The 12,653-nt window shown below is 27.3% G+C and overlaps 1 protein-coding gene across 4 annotated transcripts in view; it reads right to left on the reverse strand.

Moving 5' to 3' along the window:
* The window catches only part of LOC112597375 (neuropeptide Y receptor type 2-like), a 180,716-nt gene extending 173,035 nt beyond the window's left edge, over nucleotides 1-7,681 (reverse strand). For all 4 annotated transcript variants that reach the window (XM_025343398.1, XM_025343400.1, XM_025343401.1 and 1 more), the window contains exon 1: nucleotides 7,474-7,681. The gene's annotated coding sequence lies outside the window, so the exon portion shown is untranslated. The remainder of the gene's footprint in view (nucleotides 1-7,473) is intronic.
* Nucleotides 7,682-12,653: the final 4,972 nt, after the last annotated feature.

Here is a 12,653-nt window from a genome sequence, read left to right on the forward strand (position 1 = left end):
TCGGTCATCATATTATCATGATAATTGTGAAACGACATGCCAAAAATAGCTATCGTTCCAAAAACATTTTGTTTATTTAATAGTAATAGGAATAATATGACAGTTTTTGGAAATTTTCGAGATTAATAATACTTTATTGTTTATAATTTATACAGTTTAAAAGCATAAACTCGTGACCTACAAAAAATTTACTTTGTATTCACTAGACTCATAGTTTGAAAAACGCTGCTCTATTAACTAATGCTATATCAGGTAAGTCTCAGATGGTAGTCCAAGATTTTGAAATGGAATAAAAAAAAGGTAGTTTTCACTAATAACTTTGCGCTCAGGTGCATATCTGATGTTTTTTTTTTTCGTAATTTAGTAAAGTGAGGTCTCGAAACCTGAGTATGGGTATTTAATGTTATCAGTTGTCGCCAGTAAAAATCTGACCTGATTGGTAATACGTCTGTAATAGATTGATAATAAGCTTAGAATATTTTATTTGAATGCAATTTGGTTCTGGGTGGTTCTGATATAATTCACTATTGGTCAGATCGAGGCCTGGCTAGCATTTAGATACGTTTTGTAGAATAGCGATCAATAAAAACTGCAAGTGTATGCCAAATTGTGTTACTCGGCTTGTTATATTTTATAATGTATTTAGACTATTTAATATATAAAGTGTATCTTATATCGTTATGAGCGATGAGCGTGGTTATAAAATAATCATTGATCAATAAAATGGAATTTCAAATAAATGTAATGATGTGCTTATTTATTTTTGACAATTATTTTTCGACAGTTTAAAAACGTTGAATGTCAATCGTGCTAATAATAAAATAAACTTAATTTCTTGAATAATAAATTATAATATTTTTTAAATGAGTCCTGGAGTCATTAAAAGGCACTGGTTTAATCATTGACTCTGGCTTATTAATTTATTAAATACAAGTTACGAGTAGTTTAGTAAAATAATTTATAAATGTATTAAAATAATTTGAATAAACTCTTATAATATGTATACTGTATAGGTATCTATACTAAAAATTAATTTTGTTTTTAAAATACGTAATATATTTTAAAATAGATTTCTTATTTAAACTTATAAAAATTATTGCAATTAATTGTATTCAAAGATAATAAAAAATAACTATATTTATCTGCAATTCTTAAAAAAAAACCACGTTTACTGATATCCAAATCCATTATTATATATTATTGAATATTATTGAGAATGTGTAACTTTTAAATAAAAACTGTAATTACGATAATCGCACAGAACGAGTATAAGGTGACATTTTGTGCAATAGAGTATTTCAACAATGAAACTTTATAATGTTTATAGCATTGAATAAAGTTTTTATTTTTCAACGTTTTATCAAAAAAAAAATACTGAACATTTTTTAGTAAGTTTAAAATAACAACCACACACTAACGAGCTATACAACATGGAATACAATACGTTACTGTACGTTTATGTTCCAGCGTTGTGGTAAAATACGTGGGTAAAACCATTTAAAATAATTTTCCAGGAAAAAACAGGTATAATAATACATGTTTTTTATATTGCTAACCATACATTTTTTCGGAATTTAATATATAATTATTATAAAATATAAACACATTATGGCGTAAAATTCTTTTTAAAAATATGGTTGTTATGTCTTTGTTTTTCAATTTCCTTTCTCATTACATACGCCTGTATTTATATAATCTAAGACATTTTAAAGGCTGTCAGCAATGTCCATACATAAATGACATTATTATCTTTATATTTTTTACTATATTACATAATTAACTATTTGGCAAAACAAAAATTTAACTATTATTTTTGTAATACGTATACCATAAACCACATTTTAGAGGCGTGACTTTAATAACGTTACACGAGCAACAATTTTTCCGAGTCTCCATTAATAATATACGTATTGATTAAAAAACATGACCACAATTCGTATAATATAAGTTGCTAAAAATATCGTGAGCCATCATGCCAGCGGTTTATCAGAATTCTTAAATGTATTCATCATTATAACACATATAAACTAAATAATAAATAAAAATATTGTGTACAGTTACAGGATTCAAGATTTATAACATTAAACATTTTTAAAAAATGCATACAAATATTGCAAATGTGTTTGAAAATACAAAAAAATACTCTAAGATAGTTAGTTATGGAAAAAATTATAGAGAAAACGGTACACATATGAAAATATGAACTTTATATATCAATAGTTAATTGTAAACATTTTTAAATTTGTTAAATACCCTTGTTCTTTATAAAATACAATAAATTATTCTAAAATATACAATGGACATTGTAAATAATTTCACTATTTCAAAAAAAAAAAAATTATATCTGAGATCTCCAATCCTCAAATATGTTTACGATCACCAATAAAAAATATATAAATGCAAATAGTCTCAAACTTTAGTTACTAGTGGTATCTGTGACAAATTATTTCATACTTGTAAAATGACATACAGGTTTAGTGCTACAGTACTACTTAGGCTGTATATGAGGTTAAAGGTTGAGTGAGTTTCTCAAGTACCGCACAGCAGCTGAAATTATTTTATTTCCCAGCCAAGGGCAGTAAAATGCAATTACATTTCCACCGCGTAATTAATACTAGGCACGTAAAAAGGCGTTACTATAAACATTAGGGATACATCATAAAAATTTATCTATAACACGCACTGTCAGCGTTGCCTGTTAAACCACTTGCATAACTAAAAATGTATCACTTTTTAGTTACATGTGTATTCGGTAATATGAGATGTGTATGATACATATTCTTCGCTAAGTCCCCAAAGTCAATCTTATAATGATTCTTACTTAGAATGATGCAGTACAAAAAGAAAGATGATGAATTACTCTGAAAAATAAACGAGTAATGGTAATTTTTAAATTCCACAATATTCGCATTGGTACGTCGGAATCAAAATAAAATAATTCATGATTTTTTTTTTTCACGATAAGCAATAATATAATATGATTTTAACATAGTTGTTATTGCAATGTAGTTTATTATCTCTATTTATGTAGACTGTATCAATTAAATTTTCAAGAACTATAAGTCTCCCCATTTATTGGAAATAATAAATAACTACTATTATATATAATTGACTAATATCAATGATCACCGTAATCGTTTGATCACCCCGAATGTCATAACTTGGCATATACCTACAACGGTTTACCAGTTTTAGAAAAAACAAAAACATACATATTTAATGCATATATATTTTAATGCATAGCTTATATAGAAATATGCACGAGTTCTTTAAGTACTGCTATTGAGCACTCCCAGGAAACTAAGTTTCATTTTTTCTCAGAAGTTATTTATTTCACCTTAAGATAAAAATCTTGCATTCCTATTATTTTATAGGTACTAATTCTCCTTCAAGATGTGTTTTTCAAATTAATCTCCATGTATTTGAGCACTACACGCCAAGTCCGTGTTTATAGTGAGAAATAACTGTTTAGAGAAAACGAATAAAATCTCCGTACTTTGCCCGTCAAGTAAGAAAATTTTAAAATAGAGTAGATTTTTTTCCCTTATTTTTAATATTTATAGTTTTATTAAATACTATAGTAATATCATGTAATATTTTGGCCAAACTGGTAAAATCAATTAAGAAAATGTTTTTTGACATTCATAACACTATTTTTAACGTTTTGCTATATTTATAAAATGTAAAATTTCATAATTTTTCTATAATATTCAGAGGTTTGAGAAAAAAAAATGGCAGCTGTCAAGAAAAACTTGTAGGAATTTATAAACTTTAATCAAACAAATAAAACGTTTAGAATACCTATAAGAATAACAAACCTTTTAAGGGCATTCTCATTAAAAGTTTTAAAACAAAGTATTTGAGTTATTATAATAAATAATTTGTTTTAAATGTTATTATTTTTACTTGTTTTATTAGCTTGGAATTATTTTAATAGAATTATGAAAGTTTGATAAATTATAAAACATTTAGAATAATTTTTCCAATCATATATTAAATAAAATAAAATTAACTGTGATTTTTTATAATCATCTTATCAGTAGCTATCCCAAAATACTTCAAAAGGAAATTGGAAAATCAGAATTGTCACGACTTACTTAACTTAATATACTAACAATAAATAAAAAAAATTATAAAATTTATATAACTACTTCATTACAAAGTCCTCCACAATGGTAGTCCTTCAATCTTAATTTCTCGTGATTATTATATCGTAATATTATTAATTTATCTATACACATATACAACATAATATATTCGTCTAAATAAAATATGTATAATATACATTGTATATATATAAGCACATTATAATTATTTATAAGCAAACATAATATTTAAAATATGTTGTTAAGCCCATTCTGAGTAATTTATAATTATTCATTAAAATTTAAATTTAAATCCATATCAAGTTTTTGTGTATAATTCACTTTTAATTTATTCGAAACGAAATAAACACAACTTATATTAGTTTTTATTTTGTCCAATAGTTGTTAAAGTATGGTGATTTTAAAGTTTACTTATCACTTTTATAAAATGTATCGTACTATTATTGTGAACTAATAGAAAAAACGAATGTATTTATTCTAAGAGGATTATTTAATGCTTATTGGTTTTCTACTTTCAGTGTCTAGTCTATTATACACAATCCGTGTTTAGTCAACATCGTTAGATTATATGAGTAATCAAGTCAATGACATTCACAATGGGAGTAATATTGCGGTTGAGTTTGCTACACAACTAGATTGGTCCTTGTGAGTATACAGTACTGGTCATAATGTTTTCCTATGCTATAGTTTTTATCCAGCATACTTCGGGCACTGGATGAACTGTGATCAAAGGCCTTCTAGCTAATGTCATAGTTGTACCTTTGGTGGAGCACTAGCATATTATTTTGGATACTGTATGAATTGTGAACCAAAGCTAGTTCGTGTCCAGAGGCAAGGAATTTAAACATTTACAAATTACTAGGTTAAGCTAATAAAACCAACCGACAATCCCGGAAAACTATTTTCAAGTTATTTTTAAACATAGAATCCTCATGGTTTACCAATACCATACATATTAATTTATGCTTGTGTTTCTATATCAAATGTTGTTCAGCGTTATAAAAGTTTGCTGCAAACAGTATAAATACATTATTTATTTATTATTTTGTTAGCATATTTTTCATCGCTCTGATAGAATATGTAAAGGGTCTTGGATTTGAAAAGTTATGAACTTGAATGCTGTAAGTTCAAACATCGAGTTAGGTTAAAAGATCGTTTTTCCAAATATTACACTTTCGAAAGGTCATAAATGTTTGAAAATATATCGTTTGCGCTAATACGAAATAATAATAACTCTATAGACATTAAATTATATTGCTATGCACTGCATACATTTATATATATACATACATATGAATACGTGCGAAGTACATTCAATACATTTAGATATGAAGTATATACTATATATTATTATTGGTTTATCTTCTTAGAAAAAACATATAAGCATTATTAATTTTACTTTGCTAATATAATTTACACTCAAGTATTTTTTTTCCAACATTTAGTGAATCCTGTTAAATCAGTCCAAGAATATCCTGTTTTTATTTTAATTGCTATTCGTGTTTTATTATTTAATCCAAATATTATTGAACTTTTACAAGGAATATCATACATTTTAAGTGTACATATAATTTTTTAGGAATTATTCAATACATTTTACATATTTTTTTTAATTTTTTTTTCATGCAAAAAAAATGATTAAAAATTTGGAAATATTAAAAATATAATATTGTTCAATATTCTGTAATTTATGATTTTATTTCACTGACAGACAAAATAATTTATTCTATAATATGTTTTTCATGGATTAGTTAAATTTAGTTGAAAAAATATAAATAATATTATGTCCAGAGTTATTAACCAATGTACTAAATGAATAAAGTAAAAATAATAGCCAAAGGCACAATATTCACTATAAACTTTATTCAATAATAATATAGTATTATAGCATATCACTTTATTTAACGATGTGATAGTTGCGAAAAAAAAAACAGTAAAGTTAAACTCAATTAAGAGTGTTTATGATCTTATTTGACTGGTCCCGATTAAACGGCATAGCAAGCTTTGGTAAGAAATCTAGAATCGGGAATCATATCGTTATCGGAAAATCTAACTTTATGAACAATATAAAACGGTAATTATTATTTACGGCCGCCGGTCGAGAGCAAAACCATTACTGACGGTTTTCCATGAATTCATCACATGGCTAATAATATTTTTCCACAGTAAATACATTGTAGTATAATACATTTATATATATATATATATAAGCACGGCTTATGTAGCGACAAAATATTACGATAGTTATACATTTGTGACTCGTTGAAATTTACGATCGGTTACAGGTGGCATAGCAGTGGTCGTGTAAAATCTACAATCCACAGTCCGCACCATACCTAAATAATATAAAATATATATATATATTTATATATATAATTTATTAATAATAAAAAAAATAGGTAACAATATTCTTTTATTTCTCCCAACCATTCACAACAATATTATGTTATTATAAAAAAAAGCTATACAGACATACTTAGTGACGAATCATTATTTTAGAGGTAAATAATGGTCATAATAACAATCAATAGAAATGTATCTAGACTGTCGTAAACACGGAAATTTTATACTTAACCGTAACTATTGGATAATTTTTATTGTGGAGGAGAAAGAAGGGATGGGAAATTGAAACAGCCTCATCCCAGAAACAGTATAAGCGTCCTCCATCGAAAAACAGTAAATTTCTAAAAACATACGTTGTAGACAAATAAAAAAAAAAATAAAACATCACGAGAATACATTATTTCAAAATGTACCCGTCAAACGGTAAATAGATAGATCTATTTTGTTTTGGCCGTTATATTATAAGCTTGTACGATGTTGTTATTTTTTTTTATTTTATCAAACAGAAAAACTATACGATATTCAAATGCGGTGCGTTAATACCGCAGTAAAATATACCAATGATGATAAAATTCCGTGCAAAATTACGTAGTCTGGGCTCGTGTATCGGTTGCTTCCGACGAACGTCGTTTGCATTACGATAACCGAATGATCGTGACGGCGGTGCGGTGGCGTGGAATGGAAGTTTCCGCGCGAAATGTCCACCGCGCTCGGCAACCGTACGAATTCCGTGCGGAAAACCAATTATCGGTTCAACTGTAATGCGAGACACGATCCACGGCAAAATTTCGTAACACTGTGGTGTGGAAAGAACGTTTTAAAAAAAAAAATCCCACGTGAATGTAGAAAAAAATACGGTGGATCGGTGGGAGAAACGGCTACGGGACGTACGAGACCTGTTGATTTTTCACCGAAAGTCGTGTTCGAACGTACGTCGCACACATGCACGCGCACACTTACGGATGAGCTTTTGCCGTATCCGCAGTGTACGATTGAAAAATATAAATAACTCTTAATCACTCACCATTACGCGGAGACCACATACACGTACGTATTGCGCAGTCGACCGGGTTGCTGTATAGTTGTCCCTCTCTGACCCGGTGTAAAGGATGTAATTGTACGCTTACGGCGTGTGGGCTGACGAAACTGACGACGGCGAGTGCGTGCGACAGACGATAGTGGCGTGTGCGGACTGTTTTGCGCCGGAGACGGCGGAGAGCGGCCGTCGTGAGTTTTAGCTGTACTCGTCTTCACTGCCGCCGCCTTGATCGACGCGTGCGCGCCGACATTTAAACAGGTGAGACTGCGCCCCCGCGGCCCTTCCTCAAACTACGATCGCCCTTTCCAACCGACAAATTTTTCTGCTAAAATTTATCTCGTTAATTTGTTGTTGTTATCAATTGCGATTGCTCGTTAAAAAAACGATAATAATAATAATAAAACTATACATTACCTACAATAACGCTGTATAACGGTTGTCTAATCTAACTTATCCCACGTAGTAGATTAATATTTAATGCCCGTGATTAAATTGTATAATGGTTCATAAAGTAGACATATTATTTTAAGCTATTCAAATTAAATTTAAAAAAAGTAATAATAATAATAATAATAATAATAATGGAAATGGTAATGATACTCGTACCTGAGTATTGAACCATATTCATTTATTAATATGTACCTACAATTAAATAAACGATTCGAATGCGGCCGCTACCTCAGCTACCAATCCGTTCGCCAATAATTTAAAAATACTATAAAAAAAAATTCAGAAAAAATGATATTTTATTAAATCTACTCGTGTATAAAACACTTCATATTTTATTTTTCTGCAGAATGTACACTCAGTGCTAGTATATTAAGGCTCATCAGTCAAAAACTCGTTACATTTTATTATATACCTATATCATCATGTGTTGTTGAACATGCGTATAATTAAGTGTAATTAGTTATGGAAAGTTTTAAGCTTGTTGTATGCAAATTCAGAAAGTTTTTTTTTAAAGAAAAATAAAATCTATATCTTGGGCATATGATGATTAAAGGCATTTTGAACTGTACTCGGTAGGCAAAAATTAATTATTTGGTATTTATTAATGATCGTTGTATAATTTCAAGTTAATATTATTCATAATTAATTACTTAATCATTATTAATTATAATGCAATAGCAGTTTTATTGTATAATATATGAATCAGTTAGTAATTGGCTCCAATAAATTGTCAACATGATTCATCTGATCATCAAAATTCGTATAGATGGGTAAAAAATCACTACTGATATCTCAAAGTAACACCTATTATAAACACACCACCTGAATAGACGTCGTGCAAACTTTTTATACATAGCCCGAATCAGCCCCAATATTCACCAAGCTATGATGATACGATGTATTTTGAAATCATCTTTAAAAATTGAGTGTCATACTCTATGTAATAAGATTTTATTATAAACAAATATTTTTTTTAATTAAATTTATTGTATTATAGAAAAACTAAAAATATTGATTAGAATAAAGCGTTTCAAAAAGTTTTTATTATTATTATTATAAAAAGTTACTAGCATACAAATATTATAATTATAATAACTATACAGTTACAAAAAAATTTGAAGCATTTAATACAATTAATCAGTTCAATCTATTACACCCAGTAAACGTATATATGTGAATATATAAATAATAAATACATAAGGTGTGTTGATGTACGTAAATTACGTTTATATTATGTATATAAACATAAGTACAAATTAATTGACCAACAAGCATTCTTTCCCCGCTCTGTTTTCTTTAATAATGTAGTATATGCTTAAGTATACATATAAATACTGTGTTTTTAAATACTCGAGATTTTCTGTATCGTTTAAAGTGTGCTCTTCTCTTGACTTCTGTTTTATTTTAATGAAACTACCCTAATCAGTAATCACACTTTTTTATGTAAATTATCCAAGGGATAATGTTTTTGAAAATCTATTAATCTATTAGCGTTATGTATCTATTTTATGTCCTACACGACTTTAATAAATAGTTGGACGCCCTGGCTATTATCATGGGCTATAATTCTTAATACATAAAGTTTAATAAATCGGAAACTACTTTTTCAAATTTTATTTAAATACATCAACATTTTTGAAATAATTATCTTTAAAATGATTAATATTTAAAAAATAGAAGTATATATCAATACATTAATTAATACTTTAAATGGTGCAAGATATTTTAAATATTTTAAAAAAAAAGTATACTTATTTAAGAATTATTCCAAAAATCAAATTTTTAATATTATATGCATTATTATTAAAGAAAAACAGAAGGTGAGTCTCAAAGTATAATGTATAATAATCTACAGTTTTATCCTAACCGCGGGTCCGTGGACTATACTTTTGTATAGATATTTACATACTAATACTATTTTAGTGAGACAAAACTTATTTATAACTATAAATAACTCTGTAAAATATAAACATTAATTACATGGGACTTTTAATCAAACGAAAGTTCGATGTAAAGGTTAAGTAAGGTTATTTTACTGGGTTAATGGTGATCAAATCAAATTTAAAACTTTCAAACTTTCAAGTCATGGTGTTAGTCAACATACCCAAGTTGACCGTAGTAGTAAATAAGTTTTTAAGTGTTTGTCGATATTAGGTTCTGTGAACGTGAAAATTATATTAATAACATAATATATCAAATCGGTTTACTACGCATGTAAAATATTACAACCGTTCAAGATATTAGTTTTACAATTTTTACATTCAATTCTTAGGCACCTAAACCTCAATTTAGTTCAGCACCTTTGTATGTCACAAATAATTATTACAAACTATTGAGAACAATATTTTATTCTAAGCAGATACTATAAAAGTCTCTAAATAAAACTTTTCTTATCTGAATCACAAGAAACGTAAGCTGAAGTCATTTTTCTATTCGTAGCTACTGGTATACGAACATTTCATCCGTTTTTAGAAATTTCACAAATTTTTCTATGCATATATGTTACGGTAGATGACGAAAATTAGTTAATGATTCGATCGTAAAGGTAAGTTGTAAAAAACAAGTTATAAACTCAAATGTCTATATTTTACCGATCATTTACTAAATCTAAAATAAAACATTAATTTTGCTATTATTTTATTGATTGTCTAACTACTTAATTTAATGAAAAATTAGATTAATCGAAATAACTAAAATAGGTGCACAATATTAATAATTAATTGGTGCGATTGATAATACTATGACATTTCGAACTACACAACATTTCTTCTGCATTGCAAGCACATTTTTTTAATATTACAACCAGTTTGTATAGCTGTATCATTAAAGCTTTGATGACTACAGTTACTTCTTGTCCTGTAGCTTAACATAAAGTATTTTCCGTTCTTTAATTTTTTAATGGTTTTATCCAGTTCTATAATTTTTTTTTTACAAGGAGAAATTTGTGCTCTTGTTTATTTTGTGTTTCAACACGTTATATTCTATACCTGTTTTAAACATTCGAGTACTTGTTATTTAAAATTAAATAAATATCGTCAAATTCAAGTTGACTTACATAACTTATACATACTATTTTCACACAAAATAATTACTGCAAATTAAATAGAGAATTTCGAGCCCTATCAGCATCTGGTATTAGAACACGAACAATTGTACTAACTTCGAGCTCTGAGAATTGTTTATTAGTCAATCTTAACATTTATTACGCTTATTTTTTTAGACTAACAACCGATTTTTGTCGTTAGTCATTGATTTTTACCAACTTATATCTCTAGAAAAAGATAACAATTCATTTTCAATCTCCGACTTTACTTCAATGACATAATTTTCAACACTAACTAAATCATATTATGTATATTGTTGCCTCTCTTTTTATTGCTTATAAATGTTACAAGTGCTGCTTTAAATTTTTCTTGATATTCCTTTATTGAATACTAGAACTAAATGAAACCACAACACTGTATTTTAATTAAAAACTTGTTTGAACAGTTCTCGAATAATACAACTTACAAGTACAAATGATTATAAAATACGCACTCCTCGCATACACAATTTGTCAGAGTATAACCGGAGATACTAACTAATAAATTAATAAACCATTTCATATAATTACTTAGGTTAACCCTAATTGGATTTTTGCTTGTCTATCTAAAATCGTCATGATATTTTTAACAAACGAAGCTAAGTTGTAAATACACTTATTACTTGACGTTCTTGAACGTCGTTCACACAGATATAAATTAATTGAACATCATTCTCCAACTTAACTGGTAATTGACGTTAATAACCGGGGAATGTCTTCATTTACAACATTTACTATGTTTACATTATTCACCGTAACGTATATTATGTAGAAAATATCTGCTGTAGCAACATTAAAAAATTATCTCACTAAAGTATAGCGAATTGCAACTATATTTTACAGTTTCTTATTTAAGAAGTAGACACATAAACATTTTAGAGTGCTCTCTCTAAAACATGATTACATGAAACATAAAATGAACACAAATAATTCAAAAAAAAAACCCTATTATAAATCCAATGCATTACATGATATTTTAAAAACGTCCAAAAATTTTTTAAATATTGTATTACATTGCATAATAACACTAGGGAAATATTTTTAAACACAACTATTTTATCATACACAAATTAAAAATTAACTGCCAAAAAGCCAAAAAAAAAATTTTTTTATATATTATGCATTTAATGTTATTAAATTTGGACTTTATTTCTTTATTTTTATGATAATTTAATTTTGAGATTCATAATGGTAGATTTGAGCAGCTTTATATTATCATAATTCACAGTAAATACTATTCATACGAGATATATCATAACATTCATAACTATATTATAATATACAAGCTGCATGCCTGGTTATAAGGAGAAGTTTTACATTGGACGAAGATTGTTTTTCACTAAACAATATACATACTGTGTACATCGTAAATGTGCACATATATGTGTCAACATATACATTAGTTTTGCTTAAAAAATCCCGTTTTTCTGTTTATATTAAAAAGTATTGGATATTTTTTTTACTTTTTACACCCTAACGTATCAACTAGATTTAACTTTTTATCAAAAACTACACTTAAAAGTTGAAAATCGAAGCATTTTTAGTGTCAAATAATTGCATTGCTTTAATTAAAATCTAAAATATTTCTATGAGGAACAAGAACACAAAATATTTCAAGAAATTTAAATTTAGG

This window comes from Melanaphis sacchari, unplaced genomic scaffold (genome assembly GCF_002803265.2).
Source record: "Melanaphis sacchari strain LSU unplaced genomic scaffold, SCAv2.0 Contig40_pilon_pilon, whole genome shotgun sequence".
Classification (NCBI taxonomy): Eukaryota; Metazoa; Arthropoda; class Insecta; order Hemiptera; family Aphididae; genus Melanaphis; species Melanaphis sacchari.